Source organism: Typopeltis vanoorti, chromosome 15, assembly GCF_054136105.1.
Source record: "Typopeltis vanoorti isolate ZY-2024b chromosome 15, IOZ_Tvanoo_1.0, whole genome shotgun sequence".
NCBI classification, from domain to species: Eukaryota; Metazoa; Arthropoda; class Arachnida; order Uropygi; family Thelyphonidae; genus Typopeltis; species Typopeltis vanoorti.
Window position 1 is genome coordinate 77,352,501 of NC_143563.1, and position 21,993 is coordinate 77,374,493.

General features: G+C 34.7%; 2 protein-coding genes across 2 annotated transcripts in view; one reads left to right on the forward strand and one right to left on the reverse strand.

Annotated features, from left to right (window-relative positions):
- Nucleotides 1-21,993, reverse strand: part of LOC150098912 (uncharacterized) — a 191,436-nt gene that overhangs the window by 54,581 nt on the left and 114,862 nt on the right. The window lies entirely within an intron of this gene.
- LOC150098913 (uncharacterized) overlaps nucleotides 2,705-21,993 on the forward strand; it is an 81,612-nt gene continuing 62,323 nt past the window's right edge. The window contains exon 1 of the mRNA XM_090404853.1: nucleotides 2,705-2,981. The gene's annotated coding sequence lies outside the window, so the exon portion shown is untranslated. The remainder of the gene's footprint in view (nucleotides 2,982-21,993) is intronic.

Here is a 21,993-nt window from a genome sequence, read left to right on the forward strand (position 1 = left end):
GCCATGGTGAGTGTCCCTGGCTTGTTGTTATACTGTAGGGTCACTAAGTGATTTTTTTTTCTCACGTCTAATACAGATGTTAAAAGATAAATAAACTGGTTTACTATAAAGATTTTTTCCCCCTGTATACAAGTGAATATTGAGGGGCGTAAAAGCATGTTTGAAAGAATGCTAAAGGACAAAGGCACTCTTGTGCGCAAACTCTGTAATCGCAAAACTAGCAAAGTGTGTGTTTTGATGGCTTCCTTGTGTGTGTGTGTGTCGATTTATAGTTTGAAACAAACAAGATTATACCTTTTTCCTAAGAAGATATAATCTTGTTTATATCTGCTTCATGAGGATTTAGAGCTACATAAAGACGTAAGACTGCATTTGTGATGAATATTTAAAAAGGAAAAAAAAAAGTAAAATACAGACGGGGAAGGGGAGAATAAACCAATAGATTAAGGCATAAAACAGGCAAATATGCAGGTGGAAGAAAAGACACAAAGGATTGTCTCTTTCACTCCGTGTATATATATGAGAGAGAGAGAGAGAAAAAAGAGACGCCACTGTATATCGCTTCTATTTTTCGATTAAAATATTAAAATATTCAACTAATCTTATTAAAAGTCATATTGACCAAAAAGCTCTGCATTTAATAACTCAATAAAAATTTATCTGTTCCGCAGCCATCTTTGACGTGTGTGTGTGTGTGTGTGTGTGTGTGTGTGTGTGTGTGTCGTTGCAAAATGAGTGTCAACCACTCTGTGCAGATGGCATCAGATGAGTGATGAGGTGGATGCCCTTTATCCCTTTCACAGGTTAAGTCAGCAAAATGCCAAGAAGTTTCAGGCGTGATTGCCCTACCATTATTGACGTTCTGGATTTTCATTCCCAGTAAACGCTTACTAATTGATTGGGTTCTAGGGATGACAAGGCAATTAATGATCTGAAGGTGTTCATCATTTAGAATTACTAACCCTTTGTTTACATGGGGCCCCATGACGTTTTGCTGATCAGCAGCCTGCGATCTTTTTGATAATAACACAAAAGTCTAATTTAGCATAAATTATTTCACGCAGTTCGGTGTACTTAATATTCTACTCTGCCCTTAGTTTTTTTGATACACGAAATATGTGTGACAATATGAGCAAAGAAAAAATTTTCCCACTAGAGGGCGCTCACAAAATTTGCATGAGAATAGAAATTTTTCACACTAGGGGCGCTCTTAAAACTTATATCAGCAATGAAAATTTTTCACACTAGAGGGCGTTTATAAAACTTAAAAAAACATATATAACATATCTCCTTTCCTGGTTATATCCTGTTAAAGTTAGTTTAAATGCTTATTTATATCAGAAAATCGATATGACCGCTTTAATAAATCCTATAACTATTTAAGGGAAGCAATTTTATTGTCACCTCATTGGGTAAATATTGAACCATGCACTATAGCCATCAAAAAATAAATTTCATCACAATGTGACTCTTTCGGAAATGGGTTTTAGCAAATAGGGTGTAGCTATCAACTTCCTCCAGTAGGATGGAGGAGCTACGATAGCTCTTCCATGAAATTGTAAGAGAAATAACCACAGAAGCGTAATCAAGAGGGTCATAAACTATTAGCAGATAAGGGATTGCTGTCTTGGGATGGAAAGAAAAATCCAGAGGTTATAACTTGCCGTATAGACACACACGTTGAAAATAATATTTGTTATTTGTGACTAATAATTGCATATAAAAACTTCAATTATAAGGAAGCGAAGTTGGTTGGTTTAAAATGTAGTTTAGTTTTGCGTCTTGAACAGAGGCAGAAATTTTAACAATAAGAAAGAAAGACAATTTGAGTAAAATAGTTCAGTTAAAAATGGCGAAGATAGATGAAGTTTGTGGAAATTAAGACAGCAAACTAATTAAAACTGTTAGAACTACTAATTAGGTATTTTTTTTCCTGTTTATAAACCGTGTAGGATATGGATTATACGCTCTGTATATAGTGAATATCAAAAATTGTTTTAATAGTTGACTAAAAACAACAAATAAAATAACTAAATATTTTAAAAAAAGAATCATTTAAAATAAAATAGCTTTTATTTAGTTATAATGAATATATTCTTTAAAAATAATAAAATAAATGTTTTTAATTTCCGACACTCTTTAGAATAAATAATAAAGTTCGATATAATAATGATATCCAACAACACCTAGATGCTTATTCGATGAATAGGTACATGAAAGTGGTTTGCTGAACGTTGACAAGTGTCCCTAGATGGATGATAATGGAGGCTATCAACTGGCAATTAATTTCAGTTTACTCAGCAAATAACATTGTTTTCCCTGACACCCCCCCCCCCTTTTTTTTTGGATCCCTTAAACCGATTGAATCACAACTGTAAATATCGTTGCGTCCTCCTCCAACAGTGTCTTCCTAAATTAACTAAGAGTTTCTGGCAATAGCTACCTCGCCCGCTAATTACTACAAACACGTCCCAAACCACTACGGGGGATTTGGCTACGTGAGGCCGTCGGCACGTTTCACCACACCAGCCCTTTCCTTGGCGATGCTCGCGCCCCGTCGCGTTTCTCTCCTCTTCTGCGCCGTCTTTTGGTAGTCCGATCGGTAGGCGCAGTAGTCAATGTTTTGCTGGAATCAATAAGAGTCAGTGTTCGCTCTGACGGGTCCTGGACGCGAGACGAGGAAGTTTGGTGCGAAGTAGTCTGCTGCTAAAAGTGTACTTGGTCCGAGATTTTTTTTCCTCTTCTTATTTCCCTTTAGTGTCCTTCATACCCTCCTTTTATCCCTCAAGTTTTTTAAAGTGTTGGTGGTTTACTGCTGATGAGAAGTTTAGGGTTGGATGTGTATTCTGGTAGGTGGGTTAGGGTGACACCTGCTCGTGAGCTTCTGTTGATGGACTTCCGATGGGGAACTCGGCAAAGCGGGACTTCGAAGATTTGCTGGCAGTGAGAAGGAGTTCACTGACTTGTCATTTCTTCTTGGGGTGAGTTCACTTATTTTGATTCACTCGTGTTCTGATATTTGTTACTGTTCTTTATAATTCGAATTAGCGTTTTTCAACCGAATGAACTATGTGATATAACAGGTACGTAAAGAGAAAAACCTTCTATTTAAAAAATGATGAATGTGTTAAATACAATTGATAAAAAATGATGAACGTGTTAAATACAATTGATAAAAAATGATGAATGTATTAAATACAATTGATTTGTACGGAAGAACAATAAGGAATTTTCGTAATGTTATGTTCTCCACTTAGAAATTAGTCGGAAAAACATTTCCCAAAAGTTTTAACTCCAAAACCAGTAAGGAAGCTTTTTTTGTTTTGGTCCTCTATAAACGTTTCATATCAAATTTATTTTTTGGTGTTTTTAACTTAATAGTTAGAATTGAAATTTCAAAATAATGTCATTTCATTTCATATTTTTATAGAGTAATAAATATTTTCAGTGAATGTTTAGTTTTTTTATTTTATTTAATGAAGATAAATATTGTCAAATATTACGTTTTAGATGATTTTTGCACTCTTTCATTGCTTTTGATTATTCCATCTAAGGCCTATTTATGCCTTAGATATTGTTTTGAATCCTACTGTCAGTTTCATTTCTCGATACACTAAATATTTTTATTGCAATAAATTCCCCTCGTGTTTCGTCCATAAACTGACTGGCAGACGAAAATGCCGAGCGAGATCAAAGGTTAGCACGTGATTTGTGGCTAACTGAGGCTTTGATAAGTGAAGACTCATGAAGTGTTAAAGTGATCATTCAATGTGCAGGGGGGGGGGGAAGGAATGTTCAGATTAATAATAATCCTGATTTCGTATAAGAGATTCAGATCATTATTGAAGAGGGATTTGATAATGTAATTAAAGTGCGTCTACGCGAGGACATTGAGTAATTAAGGTTTTAGATAATTTACACTTCTCTGGTTCCCATTTCATATGAATACATAACATTTTACCATATGTGCGATGTTGTGGAAGTTGTGCGGTTAATACTCAGTGGAATTAGTGGGTTTTGTACTTTCAGTTATTTAGAAGGAATTACACTTTTGACTGCATGATATTTGGCTTAGATTGTACAACTTAAAAGAACGGTTTGACAAACTTAACTTTGGAAAATGATAGTCGCCATTTTTTTTTTTTTTTTTTAGATGGTTGATTGCTTTGGTTGATTCGAAATATCGGAAGTTTTATGAGAAAGAGAAAAATTGAAGGAAATAGGAACAAATACGTGACAAAATAATATGAAAAACTGAGAAAATAAACAAAATTCATGTCAACAAACTTTCGGTGATTTTTTTTTTTTTTTTTTAGATACTGTACGTTTGCAACATCTGATTGGTGATATGTTAGGCAAATTATATACGTAAATCCTTTTGACGAATACGAAATATTTTTCGGTGTTTTCATTCACTGCTGAGATAATAAATTTTGGATGAAGATAGTTACGATTTTTAATTAGTTTTCTATATTCATAAATGTTTATTTCATATTCAGTTCACGGGAAGGTGTTCTTTATCTTTTGTAATCATTGTAATCTTATGCTGTAATGTGATGTGAAAGATATATATATATATACCGTCTAAAACTTTCCTAAAAATTATATATATATATATAGGGAAGATAATGCTTGTAACATTTCTTTGGTCGTCAGGAGATTATTTTCAACTTTTATTACATCTCTAAGTTTGCGATATAAGCAACGTATATATTAAAGCAGGTTGAAGTTAATATATATTAAATTAAAGCAGGTTATATTAAATTAAATCAGGTTAATTTATAATTAAATTAAATTTAATTTATATTAAAGCAGGTTACTTTATTTAATTTTTTAAATAAAATTTTTAAAGAAAGGAAAATATTCACTTTCTTTAATACTAACAATCAACATATTTTGGAATGAAATAATTTAATCTTATTTCCCATTGAAATTATATTTTTTCTTAGAACTAATTATCTGAAATTTCTGGATCATCTTTTTTTCCGAACCAGTATTATTCTTGAGACACTGCAAATTATTTATATCATCATGTGTTCATCGAATTCTCTTATTAAATGATTCTAATCTTCCTTGTTCGCGGGCATTTCTCTGACTTCACTGCGCCATCTATAAGTTTACAAACATTTGTAACATCTAACATTTATTTTAACGTTACTACAATCTACTTTTTCACCTTTCAAAATATTCTTTAATTTTACCATATTGTAATTTTGTAATTGAAATTGAAAATGTAGACAGACGTCATTTCTAGTTATATATATTTCCGTACTTTAGATCTTTCGAAAATATGTATGATTAATTAAGAAATTATTTAAGAAAAAAAGGGGAGTATCGCTAAATTGCTTTGTTTTAAGTAGAATGAAGAATTAACGATTTATTTATTTCACTTTTTCTTTATTTTTCTTTAATTTATTTTATTTTAAAGTTAATCTATGGCTTGATACAATAAGTTTAATAAATTGTATAATAATAATTTAATGTTAATTTTTTAAGATGGATTTTTTAAGGTGGATGCTATCACTCTAAGCACCTTCTTTTGAATAATAAGCACTTGCTTTTTTTTTTTTTTTTTTTTTTTTTTTTGTGAGAGCTGTGCATTTGTAGCCAACAATGAAAGTATTCTAAGTATATCATTTCAGCTAAATTAGTTGTGAATTAAACTAAGATTATGACAATTCTGCAAAGAAATTCGCAAATAAAAAGAGATTAGTTTGGATATGAACTCTACGGACTTGATGAAAGAATGACATTGCAAAAGTATTCTATATTCGTTTTAAAAATAGTTTGGGAATAGAGAAAGAAAGTTTCAAGGAACATGAACTGTTATGGATGTTTGCCATGTCCAGTGGTGCGCCAGCTGTGACAAGATACATAAAAGACGAAAAAATGGCAGACTTCTTCCCACTGTTATCAGTATCAAGAAGAGGTCATGTACACACTTTGAATTTTTATGCCTTGATCAAGCTGTAAAAAGATTAAATCGCATCATAACATGCATTGTATTTTTTTATTATTATTTTTTTTTTTTTTTGAGAAGGCAAATTGGTAGCGCGCGCAAGTAAAATCGATTATCACTGAATTCATTTAATGTATTCATTATACAAACTTGAAATACATTTTCAATTTTTATAAAGAATCTCAAAGATTACAGACATGTTTGAAATAGTTTTTACTGTTTTTTCCTAACTCAGTCAAGTTATTCCTAAGTTGAGCCAAGATAACGAAGTTAAAATAATATCATTAGCACACAGAAAGACATTAACACACAAGTTATTAATGATTCTTCTTCTTCATACCTACATCCTTGATTGGACTACTTACACGTTAGCTAAGTCATGTATTAGAACCAAGCAGTCTGTTCCCGATATTCTAACATTTTGTCCCGAGCACCATTAAAGTTATAGATATTGCCGTCAACTGTGTTGACAGCTGCTCTGTAGTGTCATAAATATCTCTTACCATTGGTGGCGGTGCAAAATATTGAAACATTGCCAATTTCGTAGTTAGAGAACACCCCATCTTTCTTTCTTTATTTCTTAGTGGAAGTAACTTTGAAGGTTACGGTAGATGACCGTTATTAACCTATTTTTATCCAGCTTTCTACAAGAAGACATCAGAGTCTCGATGGATTGGTAATTTACAATAGAAACATATCAAGAAAATCGATCTACAGTCAAGGGTGGAATGAAACTTAGAACCAGATGTCCTCCCTCTCTCCCTCTCTCTCTGTTCATCTATAATATTTCTCACTTTCTTTTTTTATTCATTTCTTCGTGCCTTTTTCCTGCCATTGACTTTCTCCTGTAAGTCGCGTGGCCCTGACAGCTTCCTCTGAATAAAATAAAAACTGTTTTTGTAGTCTACAATACGGAAACAAATGCTGCTATTGTTTACTAACGTTTAAAAAGCCATTTCTTGACTTGTTCTTTATAGACTTTGATTTTATAACTGTTGCGGTTCCAACTTACATGCAATAACCTCTTTAAAAATATACTAGGAAACCTTTGATTTATTTCAGCGGGGCCCCCTCACTCGTTCTCTTAACTTGATTGTTCTTTTAGAGCAAGAATGGATATGGAAATTGTGTTTTCTTACAAGAAAACTTTTTTTTTCCCCTTAGAAGTATTGTCAGAGCTATGGCTATCCATCTTTGAGCTTCGAAGTCAGAAAGAAAGAGAGTGAGTGAGAGAGAGAGAGAGATCTCATTTCAGACTCTCCTCACGTGGATCGGAAGTTCGCTAGAGCCAAAATTGCCTTCGCGTTCATTTTGTTCCAGACCGCTATCAACAACGCCAGCCATTAGGTCCCTTTGTCAACCAAGGGTAGAACAAGCTAGAAGGGAGAAGGTGGAATAGTTTCTGTGATTAAATTTTCGGAACTGATCATCGTGTGGAAACCTTTTTTTCCCCCTTTAACTTTCTCTTCTCTGAAAGGAGAAGTAAAAAAAAAAAAGACGACAGAAGTCCCGAACATAAAACACCGCTGCATTTTTTATTCATGGCCATGTAACCACGAACGTGTCCTGGTATTTATTAAAGAGAAAGGAAAGCGGTAGACATGAAACCACTAAATATAGTTATGATTCAGAACCGTGTCTTATAAACAAAAAACTGTGATTTAGTTAGAACTGAAAAGCTCACTGTTAAATAGTCGTATTAAAACAAACGAATGCCGATTTGTAATCAATCTATTTTTTAAAAATAAAAGTTGGCAGCCTTTCTGCACTATAAAGTAATAAAATAACTAAAGTTTTTATGACAACGTCCATTTTGGGACAGTATTTAACGCATGCGCTAAAATAAGTAATTACGGCGCATGGTTCAAAGCTGTCAATGTTGCAAGATTATTCGAATACAAGGAACACGTTATGCTATGATACTATTTAAATCAATAGCTTGCTGAAAACATTTTTAACTTTACATAAGTGACAATAATTTACTGTCACAAAAGAGAGTATTGATAACTTTATATCAATACTTGACGATTTTATTCCTGAGAACATTCCCAATCATTATATTAAAGTTTCTATGATAACGTTCATTTCAAGGCAGTATTTAAAGAATGCGCTGAAATAAGTAATAACAGCGCATGCCTCAAAGCTGTCAACGTGATTATTCAAATACATGGAACACGTTATATTATGATACTATTTAAATCAATAGCTTGCTCAAAATATTTTTAACTTTACATAAGTGACAGTAATTTACTGTCACAGAGAGTACTGATCACTTTATATCAATACTTGACGATTTTATTCCAGAAAATATTCCCAATCTTTATATTGTAATCTTTCTGCAATACAAAGTAATTAAAATACTGTAACTAAAGTTTCTATGACAACGTTCATTTCAAGGCAGTATTTAACGCATGCGCTGAAATAAGTAATAACAGCGCATGCCTCAAAGCCTGTCAATATTGCAGTATTAGATTATTCGAATATATAGAACACATTATGTTATGATACTATTTTAATCAATAGCCTACTCAAAATATTTTTAACTTTACATAAGTGACAGTAATTTATTGTCACAAAAGAGCGTACTGATCACTTTATAGCAATACTTGACGATTTTATTCCGGATAACATTCCCAATTTGAAATATCAAATGAGAATGGGCTCCGATTCTCAATGGTTATGGCACTATTGGTTTTCGAAAGTTATCAATATACAAGCAGGCATGGACATGTTCGTAAGCAAGCCGGCTGCTAAAAGTGCTTCTATAGAAGCACTTTTAGCTGGCAAACAGTGCAGTGGTAAGATTATAACCGTAAACATTTGGTTTTACATCTCCTGGAAGAATGCATCTGATGTATTTATATTTGGTATGGTCAAGTCAATTATGTTCCAGGCTCAATGAATGATACACATCATCCGTTCATTGATGTACAACATTTATTAATTAATCATTGATCAGTGAATAATTAAATACAGTCGTGTGTTTCGAAGTGTCCATTGAAATACTCAGGATTGCGAGGATTTATACAAAGTCAGTAGTATAGAGGGTCTTTCTGGAAGTAGCGTCTAGAGCAGTAAGAGTACACCAATTTTTTTGTTTTTGGAAATGGAAAGATACTGATACGATGCGTTTAGTAAGTACTATAAAATATTGCCAGGAGGGCATTGAGGTCTTTTATTAAACAAAATCAAGACCCTGTACTATAGTATCCTTAGGAATTGAGCTCAGCTGTGTTGCACAAATAGGGAGGCGACCAACAGAAAACTTGCGAAAATTGTCGATGAAGCCTTCGATCCTCTGCTAAGGTTAGATCAGATTGTAGAAGCGCGTTCTGAATAACAGTGTTCACCCTATCAATGTGAAATGTAGTAATCCTTCCTATGACAGAATTCTGAATGACATGAAACGCAGGAGTCTTCATACACAGTAAGGAAACATCACACACACACACTATTAAACCCTTACTCGATCCGTGGTGTTAAAGTATTCTAAGCTAACAGCCGCTCATGAATGCTAATAAGCAGAATAATAGGAATATCATAGCGCAATGAAATTCATTTTCCACCTAAAGACATTCGCTAAACAACCATGCACAGGGGGGGGGATTGAAATTAAAATTGCCAGTAGTAACTGGAGTAGCAGTCATTCACTCATACATACGAATTTACAGCCTGTTAACTGGAGAGTGGATATGCTAAACTTATTGACTTTAACAGTCTTTTTCTTAAATTTTTATCTAAATATTTCTCTGAAAGAGAAACATTTATTTTGAGAAAATAATCAATTCGACAGGAGCAACAGATTTGTCGTACTCTGAAAGGTAGTTATTTAAATATTCCATATATATATATATATATATATATATATATATATATATATATATATATATATATATATATATATATATATATATATATATATATAATTTTCATTATTTAGCTTGATATTCATTAATAAATAGACATAAATCTTCATTTGTAAATATAAATCATTAATCAAAATCATTAATATAAATGTTTATTACAAAATAATGAAAGGTGTATTTTTATTATGTATTTTTTATTAATACATAATAAAATATATAAATATGTGTACAAAAATATAATATAAAATTTTAATTTTAAAATATAATACATGTATATATAATATAATAAAAATATATTAATATTTTTACATTTTAATAATTTTTAATCTAATGATATTATTTCCGATCTCGAGTTTTAGAGATTTTCAAAGAAATTTATACCAAATGAACATCAGTCATTCATTAAAAAGAAATGATTGAATTTTGAGACCTAATATTTCATATTTTAGATCAGATTCTATAATTTCGCATGTAACAGCAGACATTACTTCAGTGTTAAATTATAAAAACAGACATTACAATCATGACCTTGAGAGAATTAAACGCCAAGTTGCATAGACAGTGGTTGAGGTTGTTTATATGGAGAACAGATAAACTTATAATATATAAATATTATACGCTATAATTATAAATCATTTATATATAATCTTAAAGTATTACATACTAAAAATTGTATTTAATTAAAAATTTTAGAATAAATAAAAAATTAAAAAGTAATTATGAAGATTTTTAAAACACCATTTATTTATTAATATGATCTTTATCTATTAGTAAGAGCAGTGTACGACCGATATTAAAGGGGATTGAATGAACAAGGACCGTGAGATGCGGTGATTGATTCATTAATGCCCTTGGGGGTGATGGATAGCAACACAAAGCTGTACCAATGAAGTTTAACTGAGGTTCGGCTGTTGCTCTTACCCACTTGGGCGAGATGAGTTTTTGAGTTCGCTCTCTTAAGGTTTTTGCCTTAAGGGAGCACTTTGAGTCTCCGGGGAGAGTGTTCTCCGGCACGGCCCGCTGAGGGGCTTTGTCGGTGAATTATTTTCCTCGGAATTTGAGCGGTTCTGCTCAGTGGTCGGGGAGCCCGTCACTGAGTGGAACCAACGCTGAGATTAGGACGGTCTTTCGCCCACTATGGAGTGGCCTAGAGATCGTCCGTATATTTTTGAGATTTCACCTTTACTTACATAGTCGGTGATTGATTTTGTATGAGATATGAGATGCCCATAGAGGGTAACGGATGGCAATGCTGAACCAATGAAGTTTAACTGAGGTTCGGCTGTTGCTGTTATCCTGGGTTAATGAGTTCGCTCTCTTAGGGTTTGCCCTAAGACTTTGAGTCTCCGGGGAAAGTGTTCTCCGGCACGGCCCGCTGAGGGGCTTTGTCGGTGAATTATTTTCCTCGGAATTTGAGCGGTTCTGCTCAGTGGTCGGGGAGCCCGTCACTGAGTGGAACCAATGCTGAGATTAGGACGGTCTTTCGCCCACTATGGAGTGGCCTAGAGATCGTCCGTATTTTTGAGATTTCACCTTTACTTATATAGTCGGTGATTGATTTTGTATGAGATGCCCGTATATACAGGGTGTTCGGGATAAATTTGACATATCTATAATTAATTATATTTTCCCGTAAGTTACATGTATTAACACACACTTCTCTTCATTTAAAAGTTTGGACCCTTCTTCATTCATATACAAGATGTCAGAAAGGATGGATAGCTGGAACCCACCTGAATCATGGAAGAGAATAACTTGTATCATGATGATTCGTGCCCGCCATCAAAATAAGGATATTACGATTGCTGCCCAATGCTCCCTGAATACAGTAAAAACAATCAGGCATGAACTAGAGACTTGCAATGGTGACTACGAGGATGTAGCAAGAAGAAAGATCCCTAGCAGACGATCTGATTGCGTTCGTACAGCAGAATTCCTCGCAAATCTGCAGGAACAGGTGTTGAAGAACCCTGGCATTGGAATTCGGGCTTTGTCCGTGGAGTTGCTAACTGTAGTCAAGCCCTGGATAACAAGGGTAGCCAATGGTAGGCCGTATGTATGGCAGCAGGATTCGGCCCCTTGCCACACCTCTGGGAAAAGTCAAAAATGGTTGTCTGAAAATTTCTACGACTTCACCAGTCCAAATGTTTGGCCTCCAAACTCCCCAGACCTTAATCCCATGGATTATTTTGTATGGGGCGCAGTTGAAAAAGACACCAATCGCACTTCCAGTAATACAAAAGTCCAGTTAATGGATAAAATTAAAACAGTTTTTGCGGCCCTTCCCAGGGAGACTGTAGCATCAGCTTGTTCGAGGTTCTGAAGCAGAATTGAAGCTGTGATCGATGCTAATGGTGGTTATTTTGAGTAAATCTTGTTGATAGTATTGTAATTAACTCTGCCTGTAATGTTTTTTTGTCAATTCATTAAATTTAATAGATACAAAAAAGATTTTCTTTTTCCATACGAAACTGTCAAATTTATCCCGAACACCCTGTATATAGGTTATAGGTTAACGGATAGCAATGCTGAACCAATGAAGTTTAACTGAGGTTCGGCTGTTGCTGTTATCCTGGGTAAATGAGTTCGCTCTCTTAGGTTTTGCCCTAAAGGAGCACTTTGAGTCTCCGGGGAAAGTGTTCTCCGGCACGGCCCGCTGAGGGGTACCTGCCGGTGAATTATTTTCCTCGGAATGTGAGCGGTTCTGCTCGGTACTCGAGCTTCACTGAGTAGAACCAACGCTGAGATTTGGACGGTCTTTCGCCCACGAATGAGTGGCCTAGAGATCGTCCGATATTTTTGAGATATCACCTTTACTTACACATACGGTGATTGATTTTATATGAGATGCCCATATAGGGTAACGGATGGCAATGCTGAAGCAATGAAGTTTAACTGAGGTTCGGCTGTTGCTGTTATCCTGGGTAAATGAGTTCGCTCTCTTAGGTTTTGCCCTAAGGGAGCACTTTGAGTCTCCGGGGAAGGTGTTGTCCGGCACGGCCCGCTGAGGGGTACTTGCCGGTGAATTATTTTCCTCGGAATATGAGCGGTTCTGGTCAGTGGTTGGGGAGCCCGTCACTGAGTGGAACCAACGCTGAGATTAGGACGGTCTTTCGCCCACTATGGAGTGGCCTAGAGATCGTCCGTATTTTTGAGATTTCACCTTTACTTACATAGTCGGTGATTGATTCATTCAAATCCAATACTCTTGTAAGGTAATGGATGGCAATGCTGTAGCCAGTGAAGTTCTAACTGAGGCTCGGCTATTGCTGTTACCCTCCTGCCATGATCAGAGCTTTAATTGCTCAATAACACCTTATCCCTACACTGTCCTCTACAGATAACGGGGAATATGAAAAGCATTCTTGCTTCGCCCCTTTAAGCCAGTCCTTATAAGGATAAGGACCGATATTAAATCAAAGTTCATTGGTGACACCAGTATGAACATCAAATTTTGGTATGTACTATGCACTCTATCTTTATTTCCTCTCATACTATCTGCTGAACCTCAGCCTATCTTACTGCACAGGCCAATGATGAGATACGCTGAACTCACAAATTATCAATTTTTGGTTTTACTCCCTTTGGTAGTGGTTGCTTCCGAGTAGTAGTAAGGAGTGAACAAACAAGAGACAAACTACTTGCAGGATTCGAATGTAATGGAAAAACAATAGTTCCATTTTTGGTAGGGAGCATTACCAAACTACTTAGATTCCCTTTAGAATATATTGAAACCGATGTAAAGATCATCCACGAAATATTCGGGAAATGGGGCGTTGTACACAAGGTGGAAGTCCTAAATGACGCAGAAAACCCCAAATGGAAGTCGGGTGAAGTCCACATTTCCCTCGAGATGAAAACGCCCGTTCCCAACTTCATTATTATTGGATCCGCCAGAGTAATGATAAACTACCCTGGTGTAAAAAAACAATGTTTTAGATGTGGTGCTTTCATTCACCTTGGGGCAGACTGTCCTAGAGTGAAATGTAAAAACTGCCTCAAAGCAGGCCACAACCAAGAAAACTGTGAGTCCGCTTGCCTGAAATGTGGGGTCATTGACCACAAAGTGGACACATGCCCATCCAGAACCCTTGCTGAGAGGATGGGTGGTGCAATCACGCCAGCAACTCCACCAAGCAATGGAAATGACCCAGCACAGAAAGCTTCTCCTCCTTTCGAGGCTGCTCCTGATATAACAGAAATCCATACCTCCACGTCTAAGAAAAACCGTAAGGGGAAAAAAACTTTCACAAGCAGTAAAATCCAACAAGAAGAAACAGTCGTTATTGAAACCATCAATACCAATATAGATACTAATACAGATATAGATAGGGAAGAAGGAAAGATGGGGGTGAACACCAACACCTCCAAACGGCCATTAAGCCCACAGGAAGAAGAGTTGGTAACGCCCAAAACAGCAAAAGTATCTGAGACCGCCCACCCAGAAGTCCCTCACGCGAAAGCAGGGGAGACTCTCAGCTATCTCATCAGAGGTATCCCAGGGATGGCGGAAAAATTCAAAGAAGCGATGAAAAAAATAGGAGAACCTGAACTCCTCCTCACAGGGGAACATGGATCTGACATCGTCAGCGCAAAATGGGGTGACATTTTCGTTGATGACATCAGCAAAGTCTCCCCTGAGCAGGTAGAGGTATCCCAGGATTTAGACGAGGAGGCAGCTTCGGCGTTCTTCATAGCTCTCTGCAAACTAGACATGGCCAAGGGAAGTGAGGTGGCCAAAAGAATAATAACTGCCCACAACAAAAGAAAGACACAGTAACCACCTTGTGGGGTTTCTGTACACAGCTTCACCGGTTTCAGCTATCACAGGTGGGGGAGGACCTGAGAACCCGAGCGGCGAAGGCTTACAGCGAGGCGGTGCAGTTCCTTGTGAGCTGCATCACTCGGGCCAGATCCTTCCTCCACCTCTAAGTTTATCTTTCAATTTTTGCTTTTCTGTGTACTTTTTTTTTGTTTGTTTTGTTACATGTTTCCTTTTTAGGATTTTTCCTTTTTTGTAAAGTGAAAAATCAACGACCGTTTTAGAAACGCCCCTGGGGGGCAAACAGCTAAAACAGGTCAACTGAGGCCTCTTTAACCTACTCTACCACTATGCACTCTATCTTTATTTCCTCTCCTACTATCTGCTGACTCTCAGCCTATCTTACTCTACAGGCCGATGATGAAGATTTGTTGAACTCACAAATTATTATTATCAATAGTTAAAAATGGAATTTCAGGTTAAATTTACGTTAATGGTACACCCAGTGGGTTATGGATTTTGTCTAGTAGTAACTTCCTAAATAAATAAATCGAACGAAAACTTAGTTGGAACAAAAGCTGTCACAAACTTTCAGGAATGTTTTAATTTTAATATGTACAAGAGCTCCAGCGGTTACTAATACACAAAATGTAACATCATAGAAAAACTTCGACTGTTTAATTAAAGTAACAGCAGATAGAAGAAAGCGAAACAACGGACAACCATGGTAATGCCTGCTGCCTTCTAAATGAAAATATCCTTAATACTTTCTTACATATCACAGTTACTATTAGTTTAGAAATATTTGAAAAATGCCAGGCGGAACGAACGAAGACGTAAGAGAAGATAATTAAATCAAAGTAAGACGAAGAAAAATGAACATTTTTCGTATAACAATACATCACCTTCGGGAGTCATCTACTTCACTCACTAATCGATACAATCGTTGGGGATAACTTTCCGAAATGAATACGAACGGTTATTCTTTATATTCGCTAAATATCCTCAGCAAAGAATACGGGGGGAAGATTGCTACTCCAGTCACTACTGGCAATTTTAATTTCAATCTTTCCTCCCTGCTTCTCCCCTTTTTTGTTGGAAAGAAAGATGGTTGAATAGCACATAAGAAGGATTAGGATGGAATAAAAGGGTACTGCTTGCAACTTGGAGAACTTGATATCTGATTTTAAAACGGCCTCTTATGTAAGAGAACATTAGATGGCAGCTCAGGAACACATGAGAGAATTTAAATGGCCGAGTAAAGTGGATATTTAACTTCAAAAATGATGGTAGTTTTAAGCATGGGAAGGGAACATTAGAATGGCTTCTGGGATAATGTCGTTTTTTTTTTCTGTACTTTCATTGATGATTGAGTCTTGTATTAATGGATTCATTACACGAGTTTGTATGATTGCTTTCATTTTCTGTGTTGTTTGTAGAGAATGTTTAATCTATTCTTCTCAAAAATTTAGAATATTTTGATTTATTTTATCAATTAAATTGCATATCTCAATAGGACCAATAAAAGAAGCTGGAAAAAAGGGAATTTTTTTATTTTTTAAACAATATAATTATTAGGAAGCAGATTGAGAATCTGCATAAAAAGTACTTTCTATTAAGATAAAGAAATTAACCTTAAAATTGCTTATCTTAGTATAAAACACTACGCATTCGGTTATTTAGACTTCAGTTAGGTTTACTTAAATGAACTACCTGCTAACATTTTATATCACTTTTCATAGTGGACGAAAGAAAAATAATAATTTATTTCAATTCATTTTTTTCGTTAATATTTTTCGTTTATACCCACGCTTTACGGTATGTGTTTGCATATCAGTAAAACTCCTCGAATCCGAGACGTGCAAAATAGTTTCAGATTTCGTCTAAATTGCATGACACTTTCAGTGAGAGAGAGAGCATTTGAATAGGTGTTTTGGGGATATTAAGCTAAAACTTCATTGTATACAGCAGTGCTTCCCAAACTTATGGACGTAAAGGCCCCTTTGGAAAAATTAAAATATTTCACGGCCCCCATCGAAAAACAATCGTAATACAGACATATATTATTATAATATTTGTTGCATTTATATTCAATACGAAACCACAGCGGAAACTGTTATGTCAACAGGAGTTGTCTTAGCATTGCACTTACTATGTACTCCATATTTTAACTGTTTCTGTTTTGTCAAATTTAACTTGGATAACCATGATCCATGCAGTATGCATAAACACATTGATTATGAAATATAAGTAACTAACACAATAATTCTTCTCTTTACAGTTTACGCATTAAATGTATGGAAGGGAAATCAGTGGTTCCTGGCATCCTAAAACAGGACTCTCATTTTATGCGTGCAGTTTTAAAGAAATCACATATTTGCTATCGAATATTAGTTATATTCCAGAAGTAAATATAAATATTTCTTTATTTTAATAATAGCACGAGTTATGCCAAAACAACAACAAAAGTTGAAGTACAAAACACTGCGCAAAACATTAAACGAAGAATCTTGATAGTCAAGACCTCGAGAAATATTTTATATAAAAGCCCACGCATAACTTTCGTGTGTGTACTAACTATCATACAAACATATGTAAAATATTTTTATTTTATAGCTTATATTTTTAAAATTATGGGTTATGGCTTTATTTTTTCATAATACAAAAGAATAGCTTGGGCTCTCATGTCTGTTTTTATTTGTTGGTGTTATAGTTCTTGACCAAGCAAAGGTTACTGACCCCCCTAATTATGATCAATGAGCGTTATTAGAAGCTTTACTGTCCTGGATATAAGGGAGATAATTTGATAATCCATGAGAAATAAAGAGCGAGACGACACATAAGAACGTTCATTGTGATACTAGTATTCATTGCGATATTAGTTAATAACACTAATCCAGTTAGGGCTACATTCGGATTCTCCAAGTTCGTATTCGCATTCTTCATATCATCCCTGTTGATAACAAACTCAAACTGTTTCCCCTCCTTCCCGTGAGCAGATGATTCTGTACGACTTTATGACACTGTTTTTTTTTTTTTTTTTTTGCATTTTTTTCTTTATCACCAGAAGATAAATGACTGTACCAACAAGTCTGTAAGAAGATTTTACGAGATCCTATTAAACCATGACATAACAAGGCCATTTTGGAATTACGACGTTGATTCGTTTTTCTCATTTCTTTTCTTCCACATAAACAACATCATTCATAACTGTCCCATTGGAACAAAAACCTAGCGAAGAGGAATTATCAGTCCCTTTTCTGGTGAGACTGTTTCCTTTAGTGATCTCTGACAACAAAGGTGTTTAGAGACGAAGGAAAAAAATAATCGGTAACCTTTAACTCCTTCATTTATTACACACACACGTTCTCTCGAGATATCCTTACAAACCTCTTACTTAAGTATTTTCCGTGTTATCGCCTCTTTCTTGAAGACTTATCTAGCCAAGCGAGTGGAAAAGCGTTTCCTATCAACAATCTTAATGAAATTTAATTGTCCTCTCGTTAGCCAGTCGAAAAAAAAAAGGGTTTTGTTCCTCTGCCAATTTAGTTAACAGTAGAAAGTAATTTGGAAGATTGAACGTATCTTGGAAGAAGAAAGCTCTACAGACGCTTCTCAAAGAATAACTGTCCTCTTGTCTAGTGCTGTGGTGTGAAAATATTTAATTAGATTACCGTAATCGAGACGTCTCTATTTTGAGGACACTGACGTTATAGGACTATTTTTTTAAACCATGAAACAGTTTGTACTCGCTGAAAGGTGTCATTTGCGCATGCTTCCAATTTTAATACATTACACAATAATGTGTGCTAAAAATTTCACCGCGAGATGTCCTTACAAAGCATTCTTGGATAATAACGTCATCTCACCCAAAAGTGGATATATAAAAGAACTTTTGTATCATTACAAAAATGTTATTATTACGAACGGCTCAAAGCTTCGAAATTAAATCTATTATTTCATTATTTACAAATCATAAACAACTACAAAAATATTATGACATGGAAAGGAATTATACGTATGTAAACAATTATTTTATTTAAATAAATGACTAAATAGGTGTCACTGCGATCTGTTGATGAAATACACATGCGCATTCGTGTTCTTGCTTATAATTTCCTAGTTAATTTCATAGTTACCGAAAAATAGGAATTGTCTTTAATGTTAACTTAACCGAATACAGTAATGAATAAATAAAACTTAAATATAATATCAATCATGAGAAATTTAAATTAAAATAAATTGTATAAACAAAAGGTGAAATGCTTGAAATAAAAAAAAAGAGAAACAAACAAAATAAAACTTACCAATGAAATTGATAATGAATATTTTTATAAGCGATTTAAATCTAAATTATGCTTTCTCACCACTTTAGCCTGGTACACAAGGGTTTCCGAAGTGGAGTGTGCCCTCCTTTCTGGGGAGCGAGTGCTATTCTGGGGGAGGGGAGAGTCGTGTTGTTGATAGGAAACACTTTTTTAACGACACGTGGAGAAACATTTTTAAAATACTTTGCTTAGCTAAAGTCATTTTAGTTCTCATGCATTCAGAACTGGTTTCAGGTTATTTTTGTTGATCCCTTTTTATGACTTTTACATTTTGTACTTCAAAATTAAAAAAATGAAAATAGAAAATTTGTATTTCAAAAATAAAAACTTTTCATAGATAATTTGCTCGATTATGTCAGCACTGTTGAATAAAATTAATTTCGACTTTTATAACTGAGTTATTATACAAAAGATTGTTACGTTTAGGTTTATTTGGTTTCGTAAAATCAACTAGTCACCTGATGAAAGTTCATCTGTCAGTCAACCACTCTTCCAATGGTCTCAAGTCCAGTTCCTAAACTACACTGTAGAATATTTGAAAACCAGGCTTAAATAAACGTTGGATAGATTTTTATACAGAAATGGTTCAAGTCAAAATTTGATCAGAAGAAACCAAAACTATTTAAATAAATATATTCACTTCAGTTTTATTTCAAGACAGTAGAGGATTGAAGAAATAAAGCTTAGACTATACAGGCATCGGTATTATTATTGATTTATAAGGTCGTTACGGTTCGGGTAGCATGGGTCCAGATTTAGGGTCCATAAAGCTCGCTTCAACCGTTAAATCGTGCAGCTACCCACATGATGGACCAGGCAATACTTTGCTAACATTATGGATCCGCAGAATAGGCACTGTTCGACTCATTCCTAACATAAGAATTGCTTACACTTTGTTGTTAGAGGAGAAACTATTCTCCCTGTATACTTCAGAGTAACTAGCCATATCTGGGAGGCTTCTCTAAAAGTAGTAGAATCCTGTTCTAGGTGAAGAAATGTTACAATTTTATTTACTTATTTAGTCGGTAGGAGAATGAGAGAGAGTTCTGAATTAAGATGGTGAGTATAAAAAAAGGAAAGCACGTTACTCATATGTAACACAAAAATACTTCATTGTCTTTGACTGTTGTTTCAGCCACCTACCGGCGAAAAGAGATGAAAAACTACAAAGTGACATAGTAGCATCCATCCAATTTCACGGATTTTTTTCAGGAATCACGTGATGTTAGGACAGATCTTATGCAGCTTAATTTAAACATAAATACTGTTAATTGATATTAATTGTAGCTTCCAACAATGTATAATGTATAGTAATAGTGGAAAGAGGATCACGGTCCCCTACCTCCAAGGCCCCAAAATTTTTGAAAAAACTATAACGCTGTTTAGAGAACGAGGAACTGCTGTTTTCATGAAATGACCTATAATACGAGGGCGTGCTAGAAAGTTGTGATAATCACCATGAAGGAATTGACATGTTTTCTTATATCCTAATAGAAAAAGAAGAAATATTATTACAATTTGATGAAACATGGGAGTTAAAGGGCTTTAAGATATGTTCTTTTTTGTGGTTATATAAGTTTCTTTAATATCATTTTTGTTCTAGATGTTTATCAGAACTTTTCCTCCCCCCCCTTTGTAGATGTCATTTCATGAAAAGAATCCTACCTAGACTTAACAGACTACGTAGATAGAATTAACTGCTTTATTGTATTAAAATTATGTTTAGGAAAAGAAGTAATAATTAAAGTACTGCTGTTTACTTTTTAGTGAATGTAAATTTCCTGCGCCCCCCCCCCCCTCACATGTTTTGCTAAAACGTTTGATTTTACCTAAATCATTTTTAATCCATTTACTGTTAATATCTCACATGAATATTTTAAAACGGATATCAAGTTGCAAAGAATAACACTTTATTTGTACTCTAAACGATTATTTATTTCAGTGTCCGCAATGCTGTTCCTACAGCTATAAATATGAGTCGTGTGTGGGAACAGTCCACAGTTCAGAAACCACAACAAATATTCCAATAAATGCCAAAACGTAATATTAAACTACGCATCCCAATGAATATGAATAAATAATATCTTAAAGCATAACAAAATTTTAGATCAAAGTATTTCGAATGCAGCCCACTTAAGGGAGTTTGGAAAGCCAGTTGTTGAAGCAACTTGTTAACCATTAGTTAGGCCTATCTTCAAACTAATCTCTTGGCTATTATAAAAATTGAAAGTGGTCAAAGTTTTAATAGCTGATAACCTTCCAAATTAACATCTTTACCTCGCTACTGGAATAATAATTAAAAAGTTTCCTAACTCTGATGTGAAATCCATACAACGTATTGATCCGATGATCGAATTTTAAATTTCCTTAATTCCTGTGGATACAATTAATTTGTATTTTGGTTGCAGAAAGAAAATCGATACTTAATCCTTAAGGAAAATCAATACTGTAAATGTATTTTTATATCCCAGTTCGTAAGGCGAATTTATCGAATATCGGTCGCATTTGTGGACTTGTACAATTCCGAGGCTTGAGGTTTATCCATGGAAGACATTGGTATGCGTCGCTTGGTAAATCCAGAAATAATTCTACAAAAAAATGAATGTCTTTTATCATCTATTAACATGTATTTATTTTAATCAAATATCTAAACAAATGTGAAGTTCAAATGAGTTTTATTGGAGGGTGCGAGACTACCACTGTTTTCTTGTGTCCTGAAATGACTTGAAAAAAAAAAATACTCTATACAGCAGAGGTAATCCTTAGTTAAATAATAGGCTCGGTATTAATGTGCCGTAAATTAACAGCATTTCATAGTTGGGATTTACAGGCGTTGTCACAAGACTCATGAGACGTATATGCAAAAATTAGATGTTTATTTTTGATAACACTTTGATTAACCGCATAAAAATTTCTTGTAATGGTTATACAATTCTTCATGTATTCCAAGATTCATTAAGGATTAATTTTTGAAATGGCGGGTGTTGTGCTTCTTCTATGCCATTATTATTATTATTATTACTACGAGACATTTCCAAGGAGTTTCGACTGATTTATTGGAGAAGGGCATTCTATTCC